Source organism: Stegodyphus dumicola, chromosome X2 (genome assembly GCF_044657685.1).
Source record: "Stegodyphus dumicola isolate Sdum_Otavi_A_Nest chromosome X2, ASM4465768v1".
In the NCBI taxonomy this organism is placed as follows: domain Eukaryota; kingdom Metazoa; phylum Arthropoda; class Arachnida; order Araneae; family Eresidae; genus Stegodyphus; species Stegodyphus dumicola.
Window position 1 is genome coordinate 145,703,098 of NC_140781.1, and position 12,707 is coordinate 145,715,804.

The 12,707-nt window shown below is 36.4% G+C and overlaps 1 long non-coding RNA gene across 1 annotated transcript; it reads right to left on the bottom strand.

The window, feature by feature from the left end:
* Positions 1–8,887: 8,887 nt before the first annotated feature.
* On the bottom strand, positions 8,888–12,335 carry LOC146992938 (uncharacterized). The gene is made up of 2 exons (XR_015038876.1): positions 9,356–12,335; positions 8,888–9,254 (listed from the first exon to the last, which is right to left on the bottom strand). It is a non-coding gene; the product is annotated as an uncharacterized LOC146992938 (long non-coding RNA).
* Positions 12,336–12,707: the final 372 nt, after the last annotated feature.

Below are 12,707 nucleotides of genomic sequence, written 5' to 3' on the forward strand. Positions count from 1 at the left end.
TGGCTCAGACCTATCGGGATCCTCAGGTCCCCGCAAGCTTCGGGGGTGTTGCTGCTTTGCATCGTGCTTTAAAAGGTCGCGTAAAAACAAAAGACATCCAGAAATGGTTGCAAACCAAGGATTCTTATACTTTGCACAAGCCTTTAAGGCACACGTTTCCGAGGAACAGAGTCATCGTAGGAGGCTTAAACGAGCAATTTCAATCTGATTTAGTGGATATGCAATCCCTTGCCTCGTTTAATGACGGATACAAATATTTGCTGACCTGTATAGATATCCTTTCCAAATACGCTTGGGCTATCCCTCTCAAAGGTAAAACATCTACGTCTATCCAATCTGCTTTCGAAAAGATATTTTCGGAACGTACACCCGAATCATTACAAACAGATGCACGGAAAGAGTTTACCAATAAACACGTTCAAAATTTTTTGAAAAAGAGAAATGTTCACTTTTTCACGACACATAATGCAACCAAAGCTTCTGTCGTAGAACGATTTAATCGAACTCTGAAAACGAAAATGTGGAAATACTTTACTGAAATGAATACACGAAGGTATATTGATGTGATTGATAAATTGATATCCAGTTATAACCATACATGGCATCGTAGTATTAAGACAGAATCTGTATCGGTTACATTACAAAATCAAGAAAGAATTTGGAAAACATTGTACGGACAATAACCAGCACAAATGCCTGTTTCTTCAGATTTAAAGATTGGAGATACGGTACGCATCAGCCGAGAAAAAATGGTCTTTGAGAAAGGATACGAACAAAACTGGGCAAGAGAAATTTTTACAATCTATAAAATTATTCGACGGATTCCAGTTGTCTACAAACTCAAAGATCTAGCAGGAGAAGTTATACAAGGAACTTTTTACAAACAAGAACTTCAAAAGGTTTCGGACTCTGGTTATTATCCCGTTGAAAAAGTTTTAAAAAAGAGGAAACGTCGCGGGAAAGTGGAATATTTTGTGAAATTTCAGGGGTACCCCGAAAGCTTCAATGCTTGGGTAGATGATGTTAGAAGGATATAAAAAGCCTGTACATTCTGCTTATCTGTCATTTGAACGAAACATGTCTTTCTTTATCACACTGATCAGTGACAGCTCCATGCGCTTTTTTCCAGACAACAAAATATCACAATTTACCACTCAGCTTCCTACTCCGATTGATTTAAATAGTCAGTGAGAGTTGTCTCTTGTGGACTTTATTTACCCTCACACATGGTATAACGTCCGAAAAGACAATAATTTATTTGGATTTGATTTGGGTGATGGAAAATTGGAAGGACGAAGAGTGCCTCCAGGATGTTATGAAACGATACCAGATTTATTAAAAGCCATGAAAATACCTTCCCATAAAAATAAGATTGAATTCAGTTATCATCCTGTCACGAAAAAAGTGACCATTAAGACCGACGAAAACTGCAAAGTCATTCTTCACGAAGGATTAGCTGAGCTTCTAGGGTTCGAGCCGGGTGTTTACAAAGGATTGGAGCAAAGTCCTTTTGTAGCCGATCCCAAAGTATCTTTTCCTGTCATGTATGTGTATTGCGATTTCGTAGAGCCTCAAATTGTGGGAGATGTACAAGCTGCGTTGTTAAAAATTGTCACCGTAGAAGGAAATGACGGAGACATCATAAATGCACATTACTTCCGGCCCATTTACTTGCCAGTTATCCGTCAACATTTTCAGACTATACATATTGACATAAGACTTCACTCTGGAGATTTAGTACCATTCGAAAGAGGCAAAGTATTTCTTGTGTTGCATTTTCGTCTGAGACAAATTCTATAAAAGAAGCCTTCATTTGCAAATTGATTTCATTTGGATTGTGTATGCAAGATTAGAAGCATCAAACATGCGGGTGCCTTATACGTGTTGCACGAAAACATTTGAAGATTATTATTTAGCTCAAACTGGAAATGGATTACCTTACTATCAAGGATCCATTTTACAGAAAGGTTATGGTATTGGTGGATTTTTTGCAAAGCTGTTTCGCAGTGCTGTGCCTTTTTTGATGAGTGGAGCCAAAACAGTTGGAAAAGAAGCTTTGCGGACTGGAACACAAATTGCAAACGCCGTATTGTCGGGAGAAAATTTTAATGTCTTCCTCAAAACCTGATCTAAAGAAGCTGGCAAAAAATTAGCGAGGAAAGCTGTTCAGAAAGCAGATGAGATGATTGGTCACGGAAGGTTTAAAAGGAAGCGCAAAACCCCCAAACACTTCATTTCGTCTAAAGCCAGGAAGGTGCAACGACGTGATATTTTTGACTCGTAATGGCTTTTCTGTTAAAAGATTCTCCGGAATGCGCAAAATCCGAATTGGATTTATTTTCGTTACCTCCCACACAAACAGTTATCGAAAAAGGTCAGTGGGTTGAATTTCATCCATTAGCCAATGTATCGGAAGGAAGTCCTGTCGAGTTCAATGTTTCTGGAAGCGGAGACGACTACCTAGACTTATCATAGACACAACTCTACATCAAAGTGAAAATTTTAAAAAATGATGGCAAGCCAATCACGGCTGAAAGTAAAGTTGGACCTGTCAATCTCTTTTTACATTCTATGTTTTCTCAAGTGGATATTAGCTTAAATGAAAGACTCGTTTCCACCAGTAATAACACGTATCCTTACAGAGCCATGATAGAAAAATTATTGAATCATGGTTTTGATACGAAAACGTCTCAACTGCCATCAGAATTGTTTTTCAAAGATACAGCAGGACGTATGAACGTTTTTGATATTCAAGACACTCAGCCGAATGAAGGATTCAACCAACGAGCAGAATTGTTTAAACTGAGTGCTTCGGTCGATATGATTGGCTGATTGCACTTGGATATGTTTCATCAGGAAAGACTTTTGCTGAATATGGTGGATGTGAAAATTAAACTTATACGCAGCAAACCTGAATTTTGTTTATTGGGCGAAGGTGAATTTAAAGTTTTACTCGAACAAGCTTCATTGTTTGTACGCAAAGTGAGAGTCAGTCCAGGTGTTGTGCTAGGACATGCCAAAAGCCTAGAAAAATCAACAGCCAAATATCCCATTAATAGAGTGCTCTGCAAAGCCTATTCCATTCCAACGGGAAATATGAGTTTTATTCAAGACAATATTTTCATAGGTCAAATGCCTAATCGTATTGTGGTGGTATGTGTGGATAATGATGCCTTTAACGGAAACTATAAAAAGTCTCCTTTTGAATTCAAGCATAATATGAACTTTATCGGCGTTTATGTGGACGGGCAACCGGTACCTCATAATCCTCTTCAGCCTAATTTTGACAAAAATTATTTCATACGAGCTTATCAGAATTTATTTATGAATGCAGACGACAGAGGACTTTACCTTTCAAGATCAGAATTTTCAAAAGGATATTCCTTATTTCGCTTCGACCTGTCACCTGACCTCTGTGATGGCTCTCATTTAAATCTGGTTCGACACAGCAACTTAAGATTAGAAATAAAATTTGGGACTCCCTTACAACAAACTGTTTCGTTATTAGTGTACGCTGAATTTGAAAATTTGATAGAAATCAATAAAACTCGAAATATTCTGTACGATTTTGGAAACTGATGAATTCATCACAGATTCATCAAATCTTACCTCGAGATCCTATTTCTTTGAGATATTATGCGGGTGTTTTTCCTTGTGATAAAATACCTGCGATTCAAAGTTTTCCCTGTGCACTGGTGCTAAATACTGATAAACATGATGAAAAAGGAACTCATTGGCTAGCTGTCTACATTGCAGACAAACAGACTCTGGAATTTTTTTACTCTTATGGACTCCCGCCTGAAGTATATGGAAAAGATATCACATCCTTTGTCAAGAAATACCGTCATGTTTGCTGGAACAAGATTTCGCTTCAGAGTTTAACTTCTAATGTATGTGGACATTATTGTATTTATTTTATTATTAAACGCTGTTAAGGACTCTGTATGGAACTCATTGTATCACCCTTAGATGGGAAGAATCATGATTTCCAAATATTTCAATTTGTCAAAAAACGATATGGTGTAAACATGATTTTTAAAAAATAAAGTTGTTTTAATTTGTAAAAATGTCTCTTGTGTTTCTTGTTTCTACACTTATTTAAACAAAATGAATAAATGTCTTATGCAAAAGGATTTTCGGTAAAGTATAAAAGTCAGCGTTTTCTTAACATGCTGTCATTTCCAAAAATGGAACTGCCCAAGTTCGTACATCCTTCTACTTGTCTTCTGAGCAGACTTACCGGTTCGGTTAAAACGGTTTTTGTGAAGAAATTGAGAGATCATAAAATGTTCCATCCCATGCCGACCAATATTATTTATTGCTACGGAATTTATCAACCTCTTTTTAATTCCATGAAAAATGTAAATTTTGAAGAAGGATTACCATCTAACCTGCAGACTCTCCAAAATGCTTTAATTATCATAGACGATTTAATGTCTGAATTAGCAAGTGATACTCGCTTAAGCAAACTTTTTACAAAAGGAAGTCATCACCGAAACCTTTCAGTCGTTTTTATAACACAAAATCTTTTTCACCAAGGCAAGGAGATGAGAAATATTCATTTAAATTCCCATTATCTTGTCTTATAAAAAAATCCTAGAGATAAAAGTCAAATCATGCATTTAGCTAGACAAATGTTCCCCGGAAAAGTAAAGGCCTTTCAAGAAATTTTTCAGGATGCTACTTCAACTCCATTTAGATACTTGTTGATTGATTTACGACCTGAAACAAGTGAAACGCTTCGCCTTCGCACAGGCATCTTTCCTGGGGATAAATACTATGTCTACCAGCCCCGATAGTTCATTTCAGTTTGAGACGTCGAATGGCTAACATGTCTTCTCCCATCGTGATCGATTTCGAAGGTTTTCAGTGGATGCCTCATTGTTACATTGTTAAAGAATTAGCTTTTTACTCCGTGCATGAAGGATATCACAGTTGCTGGTCATTTTTACCCCCTCAGCCTTGGAAAACATTATCACGATCTCAGCAAAAGTGTTTTGCTTGGGTCACAAGAAATCGTCATCATGTGAATTGGAGTGAGGGTGTTTTACCTTATACTCATCTTCGTATTATTTTGCAATATTTGTCATCTATTTATTCTGTCATATACGTGAAAGAATTAGAAAAGAAATTATTTTTAGAAAATTTATTATGTAGAAACATCATAAATCTAGATTGTCCTAAGATAGAGAATTTAAAAAAGAAAAGTTCTTTAACATGTTCGATTCATGCAAAAGGATTTAATTGCTGTGCTTTAACCAAATCGGCTGCATTTGCTACCTATATAAAAGAAAGTGTGCAAGAAAACGAGCTCATTTGTCATCAGAATGTCTCATCTGAAGGATGTGGATTATCTAAAACTATTAGGAAAACGTCGAATAAAAGCAGCTGTACTGAAAAAGTGTCCGAATCATCTCATCAAATCAGTTTGTGAGTGTGTTTTAAATCTTCTAAAAGGAAACGTACCCATCACCAAACGCGTCAAAAATCAACTCGCCCCTTTTAAAAGAACTTTAAGAAAACTAGCGGACAAAAAAGTACCTCTTTTTAAGAAAAGACGTCTTTTGGTTCAAAAAGGTGACGGTTTTCTATCTTTCCTGATTCCTGCAGCAGTCAGTGTCTTATCCTCTCTTCTCCATGGAACACAGTAAAAAATTTGCCTTGGTACCGCTGGATCGTATGCACCAGTTTGAAGATTAACATTTGAGTGATTTAGATACCCATATTCAAAACATCTTAAAAAAGAAAATGGACGATGAAGAAAAATCCAAATTGTACATCCAGGTTCTGCAAAAGTATGTTACGTTTCCTCATGTGAATGCGTCTGAAAAACAACCGTCTGAACAATTTTCTAAGATAGATGTAGAAAAGGAAATTTTGCAGACTCTTCCTGTGAAACAGAAAAGAACGGCACAGAAAATAATGGATTTCCTAAAAGAACATCAAATTTCCTGGACACACAATAAAGAACTGATTCTGGACGGTCATGTGTTTTCTGGGTCCAACATTGTTCAACTGATAAACTTTCTGTTGAGAAATAGAACTGAAAGACCTACTGCCTTTGAACAGTTTAAAAATGTACTGAATGTGAATAACTTTCCTCAAGACTTTGTGAAAAACAAACATTTAATGTATGTAAAAACGATGTATGCTAGACCTAAAAGAAAATCCTCTTCGAAACTATAGCCCCGTTCACAAGAGCAGATTCGACCGGTAGCGAAAACCGGTTCTTCCAACGTGTCCCGTTCACATGGGACAAGCATTAACTGCCTCGCCGAATTGGAGGCAGAACTTGGTTGAATGTTCCTTACCTCTCGGGAGATTTCCCGTACTATACTGCGCGGTTCACTTAATTTTAGTTACTGCTCGCTGGACTGTCAGCGAAACAATCGCGCTGATAGATGTCTGGGGATGTGATAGCATCCCCTCAAAAATTAGATAGAACTGTACAAGATATGCAAATTATAGACAAATACAGACAAGGTTATCTGATGCTAGGTATTCTAGAAATATCGTTCAAATTAAAATTAAAGAAAAACAAGTGCATATCGGCTTCAACGCGACAAGGGACTCGGTATCTTTTGAATGATTTTTTTTTTTAATTTAAGCATTTTCATCTACTTTTTATGAATATTATTAAATGGTTTTGTGAAACAAAACAATTTTAAGCTGAAAAAAAGTTTTTGCTAGTATTTTTTTAATTTAAATTTTTGAAGAAAAATTTTACAATTAAAATGTTTTTCTTCTCCTACAATTTTTAATGTCTCCCCCCAGTTTTTTTATAGTATTTATTAGAGTGTTCTTAATAACTTCAAGGAATGATTTTGCAATTAATGAATTAGTTTCTGAGAAAAAAAAATACTCTTTTATCTAAAATCTTTAAAAAAACAAATATATCAGTCACATTTTCATTTCAAATAATTTTTCTTTTCAGTATTTTGCAAAACCCATCCTTGTTTCAATAAAGTATATAATTTTAAATAAGCAGTAAAAATAATAAATAATTTAGTCTATACCTGTATATGTTTTAGGACTTTAAGTAAAAGGATTTATTGAAAAAAATGCAAAAGGTTTCTCAGTTTGCATTTGCAGATTAAGGAATACAAACTGTCTAAATAGACATTTAAGGATTTCAAATCTTTAAAATTTTATTACTGAATTTCAGTACACACACACACACACACATATATATATATATATATAAATCAAACCTAGTGCTATTTATTTAATTGGTAAATATAAACATAAATTACAAACCTTTTTTTAAAACCTTATGTGGCCAGAAAATTTGCAAAAACTCATAAAACGGAAGCAGAATTTTTCTTTACCTGTTTCTGTTTTGTAAAACACGTTCAAAACAATTTAATACATTAATTAATTATAATATTATTGCGTGCGTACGGGGTTGTAATAGATTGATAATAGTTAGTAAATGATTGTCATTGCACTCAAATCCGATGATAGCTTAATTAAATTTATTTTATCAACAGAAACACTTCAAAGTTCTGGAATTTTCCACAGAAATACTCGTACAAGTGTTTAGAAGTAATCTTAGTGAATATCACTAAGTATAATCAGTAGTTATGCTTCAATCTAATAAGAACGTTAAACACAACGGAATGCAAAATGCATCTTAAGAGAAAGTTAACTCAGAAATATTTCCAATCTAACGCTGAACTAACAATTGGCACCAATAACAACTTATATAGCATAAATAATGTCATAAAAATAGTGTGGTATAATGAGATTATTACTTTGAAACCGATGTTTCGAATTGATGCCCAAGAAGAACCAATATTTCCCATTCTCCTTCATTGCACATCTTTCAAAAAAGTAAAAAAAAATCATCCAATTAATTTCCTCTATCATTTTTTTAATGCAAAACGTTTGTTTTATAAGCTGTAAAAATGTCGGAAGTTTGTAACCGATATATTTTTAGATATGAAATTTTAAAATTAATGGGCGTCAAGAAGTCTAAAAATATGAACGATTTTCAAAAATTCTCCCAAAATATTTTTTAAAAAAATTATGCTAAAAATTTCATTTAATTTTTTTTCCTCCACAGTGTGTTATGGTGCAAACTATAATATTCTGAGATTCTCAGTTTTTTTGTTAATATTTGCAAAAACTCGTTTCAACTTTAAATTTGAAAAAAATTTAGTCCTCTAAAAATCAGAAGTGTGACACCACATCCACAAGCAGTGTATGTACAAAGTTTGAGTTCTATATCTTATCGGGAAGTAGTTTAAAAATCCATGACCATCTTTTAAAAATAGCGACAAGCACCAAGAGTGAACTAAATGAAAGCTTATAAAATAATAATAATAATAATAATAATAATAATTAAAACGCATATATTTTTCAGGAACAATTACGAAAGTTTAGGTACCAGTTGCGAAAGTCCAGATTACAAAATTAACAACAGTAAACAACGTTAAAAATGTGTAAACAGTATTAGAAATCTGCCAATTCGGAGACGTGATTGTTCACAGAGGCTTAGGTGTAAAGCGGAAGGAAGACGGTGGTCTTCTGAACGGGTCCTAAAAACGAAACTCTTTCATGTCTCCCCTTTTTCTCCCCTTGCTAACGGCAGCTGTGCGAAGGAGCGTTGCATGTGAACGGGGCTTATGGCTGAAATTGTAATGAAATGCTCATAATAAAAGTTAATTTCTGATTATTTGTGTTATGTTTTTCTTTGATGAAGTTAATATATAAAATCATTTTTTCTGATTAAACTAATATATACATAATCATAACCATTATTTTCTAAAAAAAAATATTTAAAAAAAACTTACCTTTCATGGCATCTTTTCCAAAGGAAAAAAGAAAAAACACCATTATTTTATCATTCAAACTTCTATTTTATTTTACGTTTATTTACAGATACTGGATGTATCATAATGTATATTTTACATGCAAACATTTTTTTGTACTAGCCTATTATAATATAGTTCATAGTCTTTCTTTTAAAATCCAAATGGTAAGATGCTCAAGTCTTTTTGTATCACTCCTTTGTCGAGCGCAATTTTGTATAGTCTTGTTTTTGGTTTATTGATGACCTTTCTTCTTTTTGGTTCACGGGTGATTTTGGAGGGGTTGTGGAGAGAGATGACATCCTTTTGGTTCAGACTACATACCAGACTTTTGATGGTGTCAAAGTTCAGTAACTGGGAATTGCGAAAGTTCAACGAAAATCTTCTGACTTTGCAACAAGTTTTCCCACTGACCGTCTGGTACGCATAGTTTCGGACCTCCTGAAAAAAAAAATAAAACATGGTGAAAAAAAGACATAACAGAAAAACTTTCAAGATTTTTGGTACATGTTAAATAAAGAAATTTTTTTAAAGGTCCTTACCAGAGACAAAGGTTTTGATGACATCACCCTCCAGTTCATCCGTAAATTCACCCAGGAAGTTGCCCAAGGGGGGATCATTGCGGCCATTCGAGGCATAGATGATGGAGTCTGTGTCGTGGTACAGGACATCTCTACCCAACTTCTCCATTTCATTATACAGCTTGAGACGAGACCAAGCTGTTGTGAAGGTCGCTAGGAAAATGTTGGTAGAGGCATCCTGCGGCACAAACTCCTTCGCAGATTCCCAGGAAATGGCAGCCACCTCAAGCGTGGGAAGAAAGACATCTTTGATCTGAAAATAGAAGAGTCATGAGTTAACAGCTCAAAATACATTGAGTTTACAGATTAATAGTCTATAATTAATAGTATCGGTAAGGAAACTTACTTTTTTGGTAGGATCAGCCATCATCTTATTAAATTCTGGCACCGTATGCACATAGCTAAGCTGTCCTTTGTTGACGTTCATACCCCATCTGAAAATAAAATCCAACATAAATCACAAAGAATTAAAAATGAAAATGTTTACAAAAAATTGGGTATAAAAGAAATCATCTTACCTGCCCCAAAAGCTATTCAGGGCCAACTTGGCGACTTGGCGACGCCCAGGGTTCTTGGAAATCTTTCCTGCGTCTAACTTGACACCCTCTCTTTCTTCATACTAGCGAATATACTCCAATTTATCATCCGATGTCACACAATTTGTTGGCCTTCCACTACTTTCCTGCTTGATCTTAAGAAACAGATCAATGTATGATCTGTTGGGATGTTGGGAAATGGTACACTTCATAAATCTAGAAAAAAGTAATAAATTTCAGTTATGACAAAAGTAAATTTGGGTTATGACAAAAGATTTAAAAAATTTTTGAATACTTACGTGTGTGACGCGGTATCCTTTCTTTTTCGCCAGCTTAACTTCCTCCGATACCCACGTGCCGACAAGAGCTTGCTCGTCGTCTGTGTGGGTACACGGAGCTTGCATTTGATGAAGGGCGCAGGTTTGACACAGGGGGAACATGAGTTTCTTCCGGCATCGGTATGGAAGTACCGGAAGATAAAGGTTCCGTGGGGGAATCACACGACATTGAACGAGTCCAAAGTAGTTTTCTACATCCCCGAAGCTTTCCGTGATGATTTCCGGATGTCCCACGGGGTAGACGCAGTACTTGTTCACCTGTGAAATAAAACAAAAAGTCAGAAAAACACATCATAAAAACATACATAAAAATCAGAAAACACATCATCCATGAAAAGGTTTTATAAAATGATAAAAAAGTACGAACCCATGGATTAGAGGGATGTGAAATCCACATATTTAGCGTCTCCCTCGTGGAACAATTTGAGGGCATTGGTCCGTCCTCCGAAAAATGACTCGCGAGGATTAAGCCGGTCCCTCGGATGGTGTTGATCCAGGAAAGCTTGGAGGTTTGGATTTTCTTCCTTCTGTCGTTGAAACTCATGCTCCCACATTTCTATGACGTGGAAACCCTGGGTGCGAAGCTTTCTTGTCGTCTCTTCTGTCTTTTCTCTTAAAGTTGCCATGGAAACTCCTTTTAAAGGGTGGATGACATCCCCGTCATAGCATAAACTACATCCATGGAAGAACAGCCCTAAAATAATACAAATACATTAATAGTGTTCAATTGTAAATTAACATTAAAAATGTAAAATTATTCAAAAGAATCACATAGAAAAAGAATGGTTATATTTTCTAACCTGAAACTGATAGACGGTTTGTGTTTCTTGGCAGAAACCGTCTACCGAGATTCCGGCGATTCTATGCTCTCCGGAACCGTTCAACGCATGTTAAATGGCAATGCTTTCCGAAGCAGCAACAAAGTCCAACCATCGGATCGAATCAGGGCTGTAATTCGTGGAGTTGACGTAGCCGTGCGTGGGCACCATGGCAATCGTGTCGGGCTGAATGTGGCCACTCCGATACGTTGCCATACAGGCTGACGCAATGGTCATGTATCTGAAAAGAAAAAAACAACTTCATGAGCATGATTATTCTGTAAGAACATAACTGTAAACATGATCATTATTGTATAAAAGAATTAAGAAAATAACTTACTGGAATGGATACACACCCGCTACATCCAAAAACTGGGCTCGAAATTCCAGGAAGCAACGACGAAGAATATCCACGTCCGATCTATTAAAAGAAAAAAATGTTAGAACAATACGAAACATAAAATATATGAATAAAACAAAATCTTAAATAAATAAGAATTAAGGAGGGAAAAAATATACCTGCAATAGGCCAGCATCTCTGCTTGGAAGTTAAATACATCCCCCTTGTGTTCTTCGAGCCAGGATAGAAATGCTTTTCGCGCTGGAGTACTCATGGTGTCCGGGCTGTAATAGTGGGGCTCCGGTAGCGTTCCGACATAACTCTGGTTTTCTCGGGAGTTGAAGAGATGCGGGTAGTATCCTTTCTTCAACTCGCTGAGGCCGCAGCATCCCGGCAGTTTGGCCAACGCCATCGGTAGAAAATTTAACGAGTCTATGACCCGAATGTTCAGACTAGGATGTCTTAAACACATGATCACAGACCCGTTAGGGATCAATTCCGGCACTGTACCTTGCTCCAGGAGCCAGGCCATCACGAACTGTCCGTCGAACCTGTAAGTAAAAAAAATATGAATAATATTGAAAAAAATAGTCGTACTTAAAAAAGCATGCAAACTATGGTATTTTTAATTTACCCTTTCATGTTATGAGCCACGGCAGTGAAGCCCTTGTGATCTGTGGAGAACAGCCAGGCGCAGAAGTTTTGACATGCCGTGTAGCCCGGAAACACTTTTTCTATGCCGTCGGCATACTGAGCCACCGCAAAATTTACGAGGTGTTACCCCGAAGACTGATCCGTTTCGAAGTCCAAGAAGATGAGCTTATCCTCGGACTTCTTCGGAGCAACACGTCGCAAATAACAACGGTGCTCAGCAGCCACGACAAATTGGCCGCAAGACGGACACTTGGTGGTTCCGCACTTATGCAACTCTTTAGAGCAATCCCGCCTCCGGATCACTTGGCAGCATTCCCTGCACTGGTATACCTGTAACGACAATAATTTTTTTAAAACACAACCATTTTGAGAAAATTATATGATCAATAACTTTGTTAAGATAAATTTTCAAAAAACACTTGCCCTGTCGCAAAGTGAAAATTCTTGTTTTCCAGTGAGGGCTTTGTGTCCTGCATAACAGGCATCGGAGCGGCAGAGACAGTCACAATCCTGACATCGCTGAGGCTGGCCTGAAAAGCAATCAGTCCTTAGGCATATAGGGCACGCATTGGCACATCGATGGCGTTCCGGGTGATCGTACGGCTTTTCACATGCTGTGCAATAATG